Source organism: Macrobrachium nipponense, chromosome 3, assembly GCF_015104395.2.
Source record: "Macrobrachium nipponense isolate FS-2020 chromosome 3, ASM1510439v2, whole genome shotgun sequence".
Lineage (NCBI taxonomy): Eukaryota > Metazoa > Arthropoda > Malacostraca > Decapoda > Palaemonidae > Macrobrachium > Macrobrachium nipponense.
The window spans coordinates 136,338,398-136,347,112 of record NC_087202.1 but is presented as its reverse complement, the minus strand read 5'-3'; the positions used below and the strand labels follow the sequence as shown (position 1 = coordinate 136,347,112).

Sequence of the window (8,715 nt, the reverse complement as noted above, 5' to 3'; positions counted from 1 at the left end):
AACATTAACGAATGATGTAGAGGAAGTTTACTGCACATGCGTTTCATTCCTAAATTAGCCGTTAAAGGATGCCTATTATAGTTGTTTAGGAAGTATGTTGAATAAGTAATGAAATGGCTACATGGCAACCAACCTCTATCGCATCTATGAGCACCAGAGGCTAGAGAACTCGGAGGAGCAACAACTTGTCAGTTGTAAGGCTGACAGTGAAGAGGGAGGTTATTCCTCTCTGACGTCTCTGGTGTCATCCATGTGCGCTTATTCGCTACGGGAACATTATCGGAAATAGCAGAACAATGAGTTTCCTGATTTTCTTTTGACATTGTGACTGAACAATATTGACACAGATTACAGATCTCAAGAGGAAGGGGAAACTTTACTGTGAAAAGTTGCTAAAATATATACATATAGATATTTCCCTGTCCCACAAAAATCACAAGGCAGAGGGCATCAGAGAAGGTATGTTATTCAGAGCATATTTATCAATCATTTTCGATAAAAATAAGTACGACAATGCAAAAGAGAATCTTTATTTTAGATTTGATAAGAATAAGGGCCACCCTGTACATGACAATCCTATATTTTAGACAAAAATTTGAGCGAGCATGTAATCATAATGAGGTATGGATGGGATATTAGGTAAGTATAATATTGTTCTCGATCCCTCATCAATTCACAATAATTCGTATATGGAAAAAGTCATCATTCGCCGTATTTGTTATGAATTGGAATGTACGCAAGTGATGGAAGTGTGAATGTATATATATATATATATATATATATATATATATATATATATATATATATATATATATATATATATATATATATATATATATATATATGTTTGTATATATCTATATATATATATATATATATATATATATATATATATATATATATATATATATATATGTATGTTTGTATATATATATATATATATATATATATATATATATATACATAATATATATATATGTTTGTATATATATATATATATATATATATATATATATATATATATATATATATATATATGTAACATAAGAAAGAAGCAATCAACAGGTCAGTCTCGTGTAAAGCAGAAATAAATTTTTGACTTACATCGGGATCGAACCCAGGTCAGGATATTGGGCAAACTCAATGGCACGCTAGGTAGTGGGCGCGCTACAGAAGCGCGGATTCGAAAAAATTAATGAGTTCGAAATTCACCCTTAATGCAGTTACAAAAGATTGTTCCCTTTTGACTCGCTATTTCAGTAAGTTTCGTTTAGTGTGTCTTAATGATTCACAAAGTGTTCACTGCTGTTGTAGTTTGTTGATTAAACCTTGATCATGGTCAGTCAGTCCATTGTTTTCATCCTGTGCTGTGCTGTGCTGTCCAGTATGGAGTTCACCATTTCTAAGATCGACAAAGGCAAGAAGTGCTTAAATACAAGATGTATATAATATATAGAGTTGATAGCACACTGCTGATGGATTCATACTGTGGCGATCTACGAACAAAAAAATGTAATGGTCGACTTAAAAGACACGACAATGACTGGAGTAATTACTCCAATACAGTGTGAGCACAATCATGACAAGGATAAAAAAAATACTAGAAAGACAGCAAATACAGGCAACAGTGAAAAGGAATTCAACTTGACGGCAAGGCCTTCAATTCAAAGCTAATTAGAATTGAATTACACAATTCCTCTGACAATAAACTTGAATCTACTGATATAAGATCGATTGCACAATCATTATATAGAGAAAGGCGAAACGTGTATGCAGTATTATCTAAAACTCGCCAGGAATGACACCAGGCTCTTAATTCTATGACTACTTCGACAACCAAAGGGAAGATTTTATCCTGGAAAGTAATCCTGAGACAGGTTTGGTTATTCTTTCATGAACAACAAATCTAGAATTTTTGACAGACACTGCTGAGGAGATCTTCATAGATGGGACTTTTAAATGTTGTCCTAAGTTCTTTTATCAGCAGTACACCATACATGGATTATGTAATGGACGTTTTATTCCTTTAGTGTATGCCTTATTGTCAGGTCAATCTGAGGAGATTTATAGAAATATGTGGACGTACTTGATTGATAGTTGTTCAGCTAGGAATCTGTTCCTAAAGCCCTCAGCGATACATGCAGATTTTGAAGTTGCCATGCTCACTGTCCTATGAGACATATATCCAACGGCAGTCATCAAATGATGCAGATTCCATTCAGGACAGCCATGGTGGCGAAAAATTCAGAATCTCGGGCTACGTAATGAGTACAAGGACAACAACAGTGACATTGGCCAGTGGCTAAAATGATCGTTTGGACTGCATTTCATTGACCTTAAGGAAGTTGAAGATTGCTTTGTGGATGAGCTTATGGCAGACGCACCTCAGGATGACAGATGTACACGTGTTGCGGGCTATGTTGTTGACAATTATATATCACTAAACTCAAGATATCCCCCAGTGCTTTGGGCTGAAATCCCCCCACATACCAGGCGTAAAAACAATGCTGCGGAATCTTTTCATGCTCATTTTAATGAGCATTTTCATACATCCCATCTATTATATATGTATTCCATGACGTTTTGGTGAAGCTCCAGAGTAATACTACCTACGTAAAGATGAGGAGTATCAATCAGTAAGCCTGCAACAATGACGAAACCTGAACAAAACAGGAACGAGTATGCTATTTCTCAGTACAACAAATATATTTCAGGAGAAATAAACAGACAATTCTATGAAGAGTTTGGGTTACAAATTCAGAGCAAATAGAAGACTGTAATAATCTAGGTGTATGACGAATAACTTTTGATATGAATTGGTTTTATGGACACACATATATTTGTTTTTAACTGACTAATATAGGATTATATAAAGTGTTTTTATAAAGAAGAGCAAGGACAAGCCTGTACTGAGGAGCAAAAAGAATTTACTTACATACATATATTTTTCCTGCCTAAAAATCCTACTTTCACCTCCCCGTGGTAAGCAGGAGGCAACATGTGAGCGATCGTTAATGAACATATGAACAATCGGACTTGGAGGTGAGTGATAAAGCTTGCTTTTGACTTAATATTCTGCCGCGCTTTTGATAGCAAATATATCCACGACGTTTGCCGCGCTTTTGACATGCCAATCCGCGCTTTCGTAATACGCCGTAGGTACAATGGTACTTAGGCTCCAACTTCTTTATGAGTTGTGTCTTTCAATTGAAATACCTGGGTTCCATTCAGATGTGAGTCAGAAATATATAGGTGTGTATATGTGTATGCATGTAGGTATGTATGTGTACACACACATACATTTTTGAATGAGTATTATGCATGTCCATTTTTGGGAAAAAATGTAAATTGTGACAGATGGAAGAAACTCTGCGCTTATAAAACATTCAGAGAGCCCTGTTATCAATCTTTTCATACTTATCAAATGAAAACAGAGGATACATAATGTACTATACATTACAGTTACCTTTTGAATATGAGAGAGGATAGGAATGTAAGATTTCAACCAAAGGCCAAGCACTGGAACCTATGAGGTCATTCAGCGCTGAAAGGAAAATAGAGAGTAAAAGAGGTCTGAAAGGTGCAACAGGACGAAATTTTCGCAGCTGCACTATGAAATATTGTTAGGAGAGGGTGGAGAGGAAGAAGGAAGAAAGAGAATATGAAAGGCGGTACAGTAAATGGAATGAAAGAGGTTGCAGCTACAGGGCTGAATACAAGATATTTTCCTGCTTGCAGTCTATCGCATTTTTCTGAAATGCTGTATTCAAATGCTCACCTAAGGTATTATGAATTCTTTTTCGGCTGAGGTTTAATGATGAGATTAAAACTGTATTAGTTAATCGTTAATCAACAATAGGGTCACCAAGCATAGCGTCACAATATGCAATGAGGAGGAGGGTAATGGCGGTGAATTTATCTCAATCGATACAGACATGATAATTATAATGGCTGTATGAATATGCAAATCATAATGATCATCATTAATGTGATTTTTATCAGTGTTCTCATCAGTGTAACCTTTCTTAATACCTACAAAAACAAACTATTCATTTCTTGTGAATTCCTCTTTTGTTAACGTTATCTACATTAATATCTTTATAAGTGCTGTTATATGCCTATTTACTTTTAAGGGAAATATCATCTTAAGTAAACAGATTTTCAGTGCAACAAATCGAACCAGAACCAGGTTGTGAAATGCATGAGAGAGAGAGAGAGAGAGAGAGAGAGAGAGAGAGAGAGAGAGAGAGAGAGAGAGAGAAGGGGACAGGGGACTCAACAACTATGTGTTTTACGAAGAAATGGCACAGTATATCACAAAAAAAAAAACCTTTCTCAGTCATTAAAATGGTCATATTAATTTAAGGGAATGAAGCAGTTTTGAGTTGCTCACGTTGCATGATTAGGGACGGTTGGCAAAGCTGTGACAAAGCCACACTGTCATGACGAATTTGAAAGCCGTTCACTGGAGGCTCTGACTCATAAATGAGAAGTCACGGGAATCAAAAAAGGATTTAAAACGAAATACTTTGAAATTATGGTCAACTCGCCGATGCATCAGTGTGTCTCAGAAATGCCTGCCCATTTCAATTGATTCGTTTTTGTCTGGCTTTCGTGTCCTTATTTGACTGTCGTCATTGAAAAACTTGCTCTACGAGAGCTGTCAGCAAAAGTGGTCGCAGACGAAATTCACCTTAGGCTTTCAAACATTTTCATTTCTCTAACATGTCAGGCAATCCTGCCCACAGTCAGCAGAAATGCGGTGTTCGTTCATTTTTTATTCTTTTAACTGAAAAAGCTCTTTCCTAAAGGTTACCACCTTTGTAACTATTTAAAAGCAATAATTTCTTTCCATATAATTATTACCGTTATTTTTCCACAATAATTTGATCAACAACCAGTCAATTTGAGTTTCATGTTGTTCATCTTCTCACTTGATTTTATTTAATTATTCATTTTTTGTTATTTAAAACCTATTTATTCGGTATTGATATATTTTCCCACCATATCCAGTGATATATTCAATTCTTTTCATGCCCATCCATATATTCTCCCGTGATTTTTAATGAATTCAAACTTCATAAAATGAATTTAAAAAAGAACTGCAACTCTACAGAAAAGGATAACTCTAGTCTGTGAATATATCCAGAGGTCAAAGTTGAAGTTTAAGAGTTTGACTTTTAATCACCTTACTTGGGAGAAAATATTTGCGTGATGATCATTTGAGTATGCACGTGAGTGAACGTAAGATGCACATACCCATGCTACCAAGGGCGCATACTCCTTACCTTACCTTACATTACCTTACAGTTCGTTCGGGTTGCCCTAGGTCCCTCAGTGTGAGGCACCTCTAATGTCTACCAGAGAGTTGCTAGTACATCTTCCGGTATATTTTGCATCTTCCAATCTTGGATGGTCTGGGATGCAGTTTAGATATTTGTCGAGCTTATTCTTAAACACATCTACGCTCACTCCTGATATATTCCTCAGATGAGCTGGCAACGCACTGAATAGACGCTGCATTATCGATGCTGGTGCGTAGTGGATTAATGTCCTGTGTGCTTTCCTTATTTTTCCTGGTATAGTTTTGGGCACTATTAATCTACCTCTGCTTGCTCTTTCTGATATTTTTAGTTCCATGATATTTTCTGTTATTCCTTCTATCTGTTTCCATGCCTGAATTATCATGTAGCGTTCTCTTCTCCTTTCTAGACTATTATAATTAAGGATTGTAGTCTTTCCCAGTAGTCAAGGTCCTTAACTTCTTCTATTCTAGCTGTAAAGGACCTTTGTACACTCTCTATTTGTGCAATATCCTTTTGATAGTGTGGGTACCATATCATATTGCAATATTCAAGTGGACTACGAACATATGTTTTATAAAGCATAATCATGTGTTCAGCTTTTCTCGTTTTGAAGTGCCGTAACAACATTCCCATTTTTGCTTTACATTTTGCCAAAAGAATTGCTATTTGATCATTGCATAACATGTTCCATCATCATCACACCAAGGTCTTTAACTGCTTCCTTATTTGTGATTGTCTCATTATTAGGTCCCCTATATGCATATAGCTTTCCTTCTGTCTCCATAATTTATTGATTCAAATTTATCAGAGTTAAATACCATCTATTTTCCTCTGCCCAATCATATATTTTGTTAAGGTCTCTTTGTAGAGCGTTCCTATCTTCATCACAGTAATTTCTCTACTTATTCTTGTGTCATCAGCGAAACTACTCACTACCGAATCCTTAACATTACTGTCTATGTCTTCAATCATAATAACAAACAGTATTGCAGCTAAAACCGTACCTTGTGGCACACCGGATTACCTTGGTTTCATCCGATTTCTCATCGTTTGCAATAACTATCTGTTTTCTGTTGTGTAAAAATTCTTTTAACCATCTTCCTACTTTATCTACGATATGTGTTTTCTAATTTTCTTTGCTAATATATTATGGTCTACTTTGTCAAAAGCTTTTGCAAAGTCTAGATAAACCACATCTGTTTCATTTCTGCTTTTCATATTTTTGAATATGTTCTCACGGTGGACTAACAGTTGGGTTTGTGTGCTTATTCCGGGTACGAAACCGTGTTGTCCTATATTAAACAAATTATTTTTTATAAATTGTTTCATAATATTTTTCTTCATTACCCTTTCATACACTTTCATAATATGTGATGTTAGACTCACAGGCCTATAATTACTTGCCTCTAGTCTTGATCCACTTTTGAAAGTAGGGGTGTATATGCTAATTTGTGCTCATCATAAATCTTGCCTGTATCTACACTTTGTCTTAATAATATTGCAAGTGGCTTTGCGATAGAATGAACTACTTTCTTTAACAAAATAGCAGGGACACCATCAGGCCCTGCAGCAGCTCCATTTAATTTCATTAATTGCCTGCACAATATCAGCTTCATTAATTTCTATGTCAGCTAAATATTCACTATTTTCGTCCCTTACTTCTATATCATTATCTTCATTATCTATTCTAGGGGTGAATTCTCTCTTATATCGTTCTGCCAGTATGTTGCAAATTTCCTTTTTTTTCATTCGTTAATCTCCCTTCAATTCTCAGAGGGCCTATTTCTATTCTTCTTTTATTCATCTTCTTCGCATATGAGTATAATAGTTTGGGGTTTTACTTGATATTTAATAGGGTTTTTTCTTCGAAGTCCCGTTTTTCATTTTCTTTTGATTGTATAATCTTTTGTTCTGCATTTTCTATCTTACTTTTTAGTTCTATAACTTTCCATGCATTTTTTTCTTTTGCAAGACCTTTTTTCCACTTTCTGATTTTCTGGAACAAGATCCTTCTGTCTCTTGGTATGCATGAATGATGTTTACTTTTCTTCTTCGGTATATATTTATCCACTATTTTCTCTAAATTTTATATAATATCTCCGTATTTACCCTTATGTCATCACTTACGAAAATGTTATCCCAATCTTTGTTTAATTCTTCATTTATTTTCTGACCATTTATATTTTTACTGTAGAAGTTGTATTTTCCATATCCTTCCCACTTTTTCATTTCTTGCTTATCTCTGTTTTCACTTGCTTTGGAATGAACTGTTAATTCTATGACATTATGGTCTGAAATACTCGCATTATAAACTATTATTTCTTTAACATAATTCATCTCGTTCACAAATACTAGGTCTAAAGTATTTTCCTTTCTTGTTGGCAGGTGATTTATTTGTTGAATGTTGTATTCTAGTAGCATATCTAATAGCTTTTCAAATTGCCTCTTATCTTCTGCACTACTATTACTCTCTTTTTTATATGTATAAGTACAACCACAATCTCCTATTCGTTCTTTCCATTCTACGAAAGGAAAGTTGAAGTCACCAGATAGGAGAATAGTCCAGTCCTTGTGATTTCTACATATATCATCCAATTTTTCAATTATTAAGTCAAACTCTTTAGTATTAGGATGTCTATATATTACTATGTTCATTAATTTTTCAGATTCAAATTCTACCGCTATTAGTTCACATTCTGAGTTACTATATTTCTCATATATTTTTCCTTGTTTTTTGTCTTTCCCATATATTGCGGTTCCCCCTTGATTCCTATTTTTTCTATCTGATCTATAAGTTTGGAACCCTTTTATTTGATCATCATTCCCAGTCTCTTGGGAATACCAGGTTTCACTTATATTCATTATATCTATTTTCTTTTCAATTTGGGTTAGTTCTTCTAAGTACTCTATTTTTCTTTTTGAGTTACTCGTAACTAAACCCTGCGCATTCATCACTATGATGGTTTGCGTGTTTTCTCCTTCATTTAATATTGGTAGTAATAAGGATTTTCCCATGTCTCTTTCCTGTTCTGGTATGTTGTTCTTTTTTTCATTTCCAGAAATTCTGACATTAAAAAAAAATCCAACTTTTCCATAATATTTGATCTTCCTTCATCATAATTATTCATTTTGTGTCTGAATCTGCAATTTTCTCCGTTTCTGCAATATCCTCTTGCATAATAAATACAGTTATTATCTCTTGAGTAGAATTTCGGAGCTGATGCTTTGAAATTTTTTGCTGACACCTCTGCATATCTCATTGGTGGTTTGCTTTTCTCTTTTACCTGATATTCTTGATTTCTCTCTTTATTTGTTTCTTTCTTATTTTGGATTTTATTACTTGGTTGGTTATTTATTTGATTATGATTCATGGCTACAGGTGCATATATTTGCATTTTTTGTCGAACTT

At 34.5% G+C, this 8,715-nt stretch overlaps 1 protein-coding gene across 1 annotated transcript in view; it reads left to right on the top strand.

The window, feature by feature from the left end:
• Positions 1 to 206: 206 nt before the first annotated feature.
• LOC135222299 (uncharacterized) overlaps positions 207 to 8,715 on the top strand; it is a 14,696-nt gene continuing 6,187 nt past the window's right edge. The window contains exon 1 of the mRNA XM_064260395.1: positions 207 to 459. The gene's annotated coding sequence lies outside the window, so the exon portion shown is untranslated. The remainder of the gene's footprint in view (positions 460 to 8,715) is intronic.